The sequence below is a fragment of the Elaeis guineensis genome, chromosome 3 (assembly GCF_000442705.2).
Source record: "Elaeis guineensis isolate ETL-2024a chromosome 3, EG11, whole genome shotgun sequence".
Lineage (NCBI taxonomy): Eukaryota > Viridiplantae > Streptophyta > Magnoliopsida > Arecales > Arecaceae > Elaeis > Elaeis guineensis.
Window position 1 is genome coordinate 40,695,607 of NC_025995.2, and position 7,807 is coordinate 40,703,413.

Here is a 7,807-nt window from a genome sequence, read left to right on the forward strand (position 1 = left end):
GACGTGCTAGTTAATACGTGAAATCATACTTGCAAGTGCTACCCAAGAATCATTTAGTTAACTCATATGACATTTTTTTCAACTACAGACCTTCAGGACAAGTCAAAACAAAGGGGGATGAGGATGACGTGATGCAAGTCCACTAAATCATGGCTACCCAAGTGGATTCATGGTTCCATTCCATTGGCTATGGGGATCGGGGATCTATTTTGTGTTTGGCTTGTTGGTTTTGGCTGTACATTTTGTGCTTAGCTTGCTGGATTGGGTATCTATTTTGTCCTTGGGTTATATTTTATCGTATATTTGAAGTCAATTATCAATGTGTCAGTTTTATTTTCAGTAATGATACAATTCTCTCCTTCCTTTTAGTGGTTAGTGACAAGAAGGATATAAATAATGCATCACAAAATGATCGATGAAAGATAATAAAGCATATTCCCACTATTTCGCTTATAAGTTCTGCTCAAACTGAGTCAACCCATCTAATTGTCCTCCAGATAGCTCGAAAGGGCATCAACATGCACAAGCCAATGTGGGGAATAACCTGCACATAACATCATCTACATAGATTCTTATACATACTTGGGCAATTTGAACTTTCCTCAAGAATAAACAGAAAGCAAAGAACACAAAATAGTATGCCATACTAGGGGGGAAAAAAAGAAGCAACTAGTAGTAAGTAAACAAAAAGATTTAAAAGCTGTTGATTAATTGGTGCTCCTCCATAAGCTACAACAACCCTTGCACCAGTTTGATAAGCGAACTTTCTAGCCTCGTCGTGTATCTACATCATCAAACAAAAGGAAAAGGAAAATGAAAATAAGGAACAAAAGGCAGAGAAAAAAACTTGAACTAGCACAAGGCAAGGGCAGATATGTAACTTCTCGCAAACATTGAAAAGCATTGACTTATTTGGGCTGAAAGCTCCCGAGTAGGAGACAAAATAAGAGCAAGAGGATATGGTGTCCGTCCACCCCGTTGCCTCCCTCTGCCCGAACTTTCCTCTCATGATCCCACCAATGATCGGAAAGCAGCAAGCTGTCGTCTTTCCCGAACCTGTCTGTGCACAGGCCACGAGATGCCGCCCAGCGAGGGAGATAGGAATCGCATGACGCTGGACTGGTGTCGGTTTCACATACTTGCACCGCCTTATATTCTCATTCGGTACATGACCCAGATCAATTTCTGCAAATGTGTTCACGGGTGGCGGTACGTTCCCACCACTCGTTTCAACAGGGATGTCCTCATATGCATCAAAATTTATCCCGGTGTTCCCCTGCTCACCGAAAGATGCTTCGGTCGTGCCATCATCAATCGCAAAAAGGTTCACTTCGCGCTCCCTCCCACGGTCCCAGCCGCCAGTCTGGTTGTTCCAGCGGCTCCCGGTGAAGCGCCCAGAACCGACGCCTGGACGACCCATGTCCCTGTTGCAGCCGCCACCGCCCCAGCGGGCAGCACCAGGAGGGCCGCGATAACCAGAAGGCCGAGATATGCCCGAGGGGGCATCAGCTTTGGCAGCGACCGGAGCGTCGGAGGTCGGAGGGCGGTTGCGGAGATGGGGAGGGACATAAGTCGAGAGAGCAGGGCGAGAGGCGGATCCAGCAACATTGTTCGCAGAAACCGATCCCCCGGCATTTGCAACAGAATCGGCCCACGAAGTTCGCATAGTTCGAATGAAAAGAAGGAATCCAGAAGTGATAATGTCACGCCCCCGATTCGAGATTGTGAATCGAGGATCGCGGCAACCACCTCATGAAGAACTCTCTCCATAAGTATGCAAGGCATCTCATCACGATATCAATGCATCGCAGCGGAATAAATTTAAATAATTATTATTCAACTTTAATTCAAGTAATTAAATCAAATGTCTTACATCCAATAAATTTATTCTAAAACAATAAAAACAATAGATCTAAGTTCAATGAAGTTGACAATGCTAATCTCGCTTCTAAAAGCTCTATCCCAATATTTCGTCCCACGCTCGATATTAATTATCTGTATCTGAAAAATAGAAAGAAAGGTAATGAGCTAGACAGCCCAGTAAATAACAAATATCTCTACCAGATATTTCAGATATTATCTAATTTTTAAGAATAATGCTGCAAATAAACATAAGAGTATATTTCATGCTGATCAAATATTTTCAAATATTCACATATAATATAATCAAAAATCTGATTCGATTCAAAACACTCGTAACTCAACAGCCTTGACTATGACCAACGTTTAACCCCCATTGGCGGGGTCCACAGAATACCAGCGCACAACCCCCACTAGCAGGGTCCACAAATACCAGTGCACAACCCCTACTGGCAGGGTCCACAAACACCAGCGCACAACCCCCACTGGCAGGGTCCACAAATATCAACGTATAAATCCCATTGGCGGGGCCCACTGAAACATAGTTAGGCCGAGAGCATAAATCCGATCTATATCAAAACACTTTGTACCACAATATATATCATAATCTTTCATTAAACAGGTACATAAATCGATATACCATAACATTTCAAAAGCACTTTTCTTACAAAACATAATTTCATAAATCATGCATAACTTCAGAGAATAATTATTTATTTTCAGAATAAATATGGAATATCTCGAGAAGATGATTCATTACTTACCTTTTACGGAGCACTGAACGAATGGATCGACTAACTTCTAGTAGATTCTTCCGCGCCTATTATCCAAAATTATATTTTTACATTAATTTAATTCAAAATTAAATCTAACAAATTCCAAAATTAAAATCTCGCTTAAAATCAGACTCGTCTCTAAACTCGATCAGAATCATCAGATGAAGCCTTCCCCTATGCTAATCTTAGAACGATAACTTTAGAGAGAGAAATCCATCAAGAGAGAGAAAAACAAGCTAGAGAGAGAAAATTTTAGAGAGAGAAAGTAGAGAGAGAAAGTTCAATTCCAGAGAGAGAAAGTCAGGGTTCAGACTGAGAGAAGAGAGAGAAACTCTCTCTCTCATCAATTTCAAATTTTTATTTATTTATTTATTTGTTCATACATATATATATAAATAAATAAATATATATATTATTATTATTTTTTATTATTATTTTCTTTTCTTTTCTTTTTCTCTTTTTTCTTCTTTTTCTTCCTTTTTTTTTCTTTTTCTTCTTTTTTTTTTTCTTTTTCTTCTTTTTCTTTTTCTTCTTTTTTTCTTCTTTTCTTGGTTCTTCCCGTGCCGGAACAGGGGACCGATGTGGCCCATGTTTTGCCGGGCCGTTCAGGCCACGGCCGCCGCGGCGGAGGCCGGCGGCCGACGGGGGCCACCCCCCGGTCACGGAGGAGCGTGGCCGGCGATCAATTCCGATCGCCGGCGTCGAAAAATCCAAAGAAAAAAGCTCAAAAACAGGGTCTCTTTCCCGTTCGAAAATCGGCGACTCTCATCGCCGGCAGCCGCGCATAGAAGCATGGGAAGAAGGAGAAGAAGGAGGGAGAGAAGAAGGAGACTCACCTCAGCCTCCGGAGACCTCGTCGGCGGCAAATCACGGCGAGAACAAGGCAAGGGATCGCGGCTCTTCTTCGGGAAAATCGGAGAGGAAAAGAGGGGAAAAGAGTCGATGGATCGATTCTAAAGAGAGGGGGTCTTCTTATAGAGAGTCCTAGGACTCCGAGGGGTCCTAGGATTCCTGATTCGCTTGGGTTTCGCCGGAGAAGAAGACTCCTACCGGAAGTCTTCTTCTCGGTTTTGCATACTCTATTTTTTTTTTTTGGACTATAACATTCTTCACCCCTAAAAAAAATTTCATCCTCGAAATTTTTCATACCTGTCACCATTGTATTGGAAGCCTGTGGATTCTGTTGAGTAAGCGCATAAACTCTTTCCTGGATTTTAGAAATCTGTCCGCCACCCTTATGTTGTCCTTCATGAGTTCTTTGGCCAACTTGATTTTCAGTATTTAGCGGGCAGCTAGCAATTTTATGATCTATCTAACCACATTTGAAACAAGCACCGGTATTCCAATAGTAATCCTTGTCTGCATGATTTTTACCACATCTGGAGCACGGCTCACCATCAATCTGTTGAGTCTTATTGTCTACTGCTCCCTTAGCTGATCTTTTAATATTTTTATTATTATGATGCTCATACTTTAACGTCCCAATATTCCTAATATTTACTCACCTACACTCATACTATGTCAAATTCTATGTGTCATAACTTATCCACTTATGCTCTGATACCATATTAATTGTCACGCCCCCGACCCGAGATTGTGAATCGAGGATCGCGGCAACCGCCGCATACTCATGAAGAACTCTCTCCATAAGCATGCAAGGCATCTCATCACGATATCAATGCATCGCAGCGGAATAAATTCAAATAATTATTATTCAACTTTAATTCAAGTAATTAAATCAAATGTCTTACATCCAATAAATTTATTTTAAAACAATAAAAATAATAGATCTAAGTTCAATGAAGTTGACAATGCTAATCTCGCTTCTAAAAGCTCTGTCCCAATATTTCGTCCCACGCTTGATATTAATTAACTGTATTTGAAAAATAGAAAGAAAGGTAATGAGCTAGACAGCCCAGTAAGTAACAAATATCTCTACCAGATATTTCAGATATTATCTAATTTTCAAGAATAATGCTGCAAATAAACATAAGAGTATATTTCATGCTGATCAAATATTTTCAAATATTCACATATAATATAATCAAAAATCTGATTCGATTCAAAACACTCGTAACTCAACAGCCTTGACTATGACCAACGTTTAATCTCCATTGGCGGGGTCCACAGAATACCAGCGCATAACCCCCACTGGCAGGATCCACAAATACCAGCGCACAACCCCTACTGGTAGGGTCCACAAACACCAACGCACAACCCCCACTGGCAGGGTCCACAAATACCAACGTATAATCCCCATTGGCGGGGCCCACTGAAACATAGTTAGGTCGAGAGCATAAATTCGATCTATATCAAAATACTTTGTACCACAATATATATCATAATCTTTCATTAAACAGGTGCATAAATCGATATACCATAACATTTCAAAAGCACTTTTCTTACAAAACATAATTTCATAAATCATGCATAATTTCAGAGAATAATTATTTATTTTCAGAATAAATATGGAATATCTCCAGAAGATGATTCATTACTTATCTTTCACGGAGCACTGAACGAATGGATCGACTAACTTCTAGTAGATTCTTCCGCGCCTATTATCCAAAATTATAATTTTACATTAATTTAATTCAAAATTAAATCTAACAAATCCCAAAATTAAAATCTCGCTTAAAATCAGACTCGTCTCTAAACTCGATCAGAATCATCAGATGAAGCCTTCCCCTATGCTAATCTTAGAAGGATAACTTTAGAGAGAGAAATCCATCAAGAGAGAGAAAAACAAGCTAGAGAGAGAAAGTAGAGAGAGAAAGTCCAATTTCAGAGAGAGAAAGTCAGGGTTCAGACTGAGAGAAGAGAGAGAAACTCTCTCTCTCATCAATTTCAAATTTTATTTATTTATTTATTTATTTATTTATTTATTTGTTCATACATATATATATATATAAATAAATAAATATATATATATATATATTATTATTTTTTATTATTATTTTCTTTTCTTTTCTTTTTCTCTTTTTTCTTCTTTTTCTTCCTTTTTTTTTCTTTTTCTTCTTTTTTTTTCTTTTACTTCTTTTTCTTTTTCTTCTTTTTTTCTTCTTTTCTTGGTTCTTCCCGTGCCGGAACAGGGGACCGATGTGGCCCATGTTTTGCCGGGCCGTTCAGGCCACGGCCGCCGCGGCGGAGGCCGGCGGCCGACGGGGGCCACCCCCCCGGTCACGGAGGAGCGTGGCCGGCGATCAATTCCGATCGCCGGCGTCGAAAAATCCAAAGAAAAAAGCTCAAAAATAGGGTCTCTTTCCCGTTCGAAAATCGGCGACTCTCGTCGCCGGTAGCCGCGCACAGAAGCATGGGAGGAAGGAGAAGAAGGAGGGAGAGAAGAAGGAGACTCACCTCAGCCTCCGGAGACCTCGTCGGCGGCAAATCACGGTGAGAACAAGGCAAGGGATCGCGGCTCTTCTTCAGAAAAATTGGAGAGGAAAAGAGGGGAAAAGAGTCGATGGATCGATTCTAAAGAGAGGGGGTCTTCTTATAGAGAGTCCTAGGACTCCGAGGGATCCTAGGATTCCTGATTCGCTTGGGTTTCGTCGGAGAAGAAGACTCCTATCGGGAGTCTTCTTCCCGATTTTGCATACTCTGTTTTTTTTTTTTTTTGGGCTATAACATTCTTCACCCCTAAAAAGAAATTTCGTCCTCAAAATTTTTCATACCTGTCACCATTGTATTGGAAGCCTGTGGATTCTGTTGAGTAAGCGCATAAACTCTTTCTTGGGTTTTAGAAATCTGTCCGCCACCCTTATGTTGTCCTTCATGAGTTCTTTGGCCAACTTGATTTTCAGTATTTAGCGGGCAGCTAGCAATTTTATGATCTATCTGACCACATTTGAAACAAGCACCGGTATTCCAATAGTAATCCTTGTCTGCATGATTTTTGCCACATCTGGAGCACGGCTCACCATCAATCTGTTGAGTCTTATTGTCTACTGCTCCCTTAGCTGATCTTTTAATATTTTTATTATTATGATGCTCATACTTTAACGTCCCAATATTCCTAATGTTTACCCACCTACACTCATACTATGTCAAATTCTATGTGTCATAACTTATCCACTTATGCTTTGATACCATATTAATTGTCACGCTCCCGACCCGAGATTGTGAATCAAGGGTCGCGGCAACCGCCGCATACTCATGAAGAACTCTCTCCATAAGCATGCAAGGCATCTCATCACGATATCAATGCATCACAGCGGAATAAATTCGAATAATTATTATTCAACTTTAATTCAAGTAATTAAATCAAATGTCTTACATCCAATAAATTTATTCTAAAACAATAAAAACAATAGACCTAAGTTCAATGAAGTTGACAATGCTATTCTCGCTTCTAAAAGCTCTGTCCCAATATTTCGTCCCACGCTCGATATTAATTATCTGTATCTGAAAAATAGAAAGAAAGATAATGAGCTAGACAGTCCAGTAAGTAACAAATATCTCTACCAGATATTTCAGATATTATCTAATTTTCAAGAATAATGCTGCAAATAAACATAAGAGTATATTTCATGCTGATCAAATATTTTCAAATATTCACATATAATATAATCAAAAATCCGATTCGATTCAAAACACTTGTAACTCAACAGCCTTGACTATGACCAACGTTTAACCCCCATTGGCGGGGTCCACAGAATACCAGCGCACAACCCCCACTGGCAGGGTCCACAAATACCAGCGCACAACCCCTACTGGCAGGGTCCACAAACACCAGCGCACAACCCCCACTGGCAGGGTCCACAAATACCAACGTATAATCCCCATTGGCGGGGCCCACTGAAACATAGTTAGGCCGAGAGCATAAATCCGATCTATATCAAAACACTTTGTACCACAATATATATCATAATCTTTCATTAAATAGGTGCATAAATCGATATACCATAACATTTTAAAAGTACTTTTCTTATAAAACATAATTTTATAAATCATGCATAATTTCAGAGAATAATTATTTATTTTCAGAATAAATATGAAATATCTCGAGAAGATGATTCATTACTTATCTTTCACGGAGCACTGAATGAATGGATCGACTAACTTCTAGTAGATTCTTTCGCGCTTATTATCCAAAATTATATTTTTACATTAATTTAATTCAAAATTAAATCTAACAAATCCCAAAATTAAAATCTCGCTTAAAATCAGAC

General features: G+C 39.6%; 1 pseudogene; it reads right to left on the reverse strand.

Annotated features, from left to right (window-relative positions):
• Positions 1-463: 463 nt before the first annotated feature.
• LOC109505139 (DEAD-box ATP-dependent RNA helicase 37-like) lies at positions 464-1,688 on the reverse strand (annotated as a pseudogene).
• Positions 1,689-7,807: the final 6,119 nt, after the last annotated feature.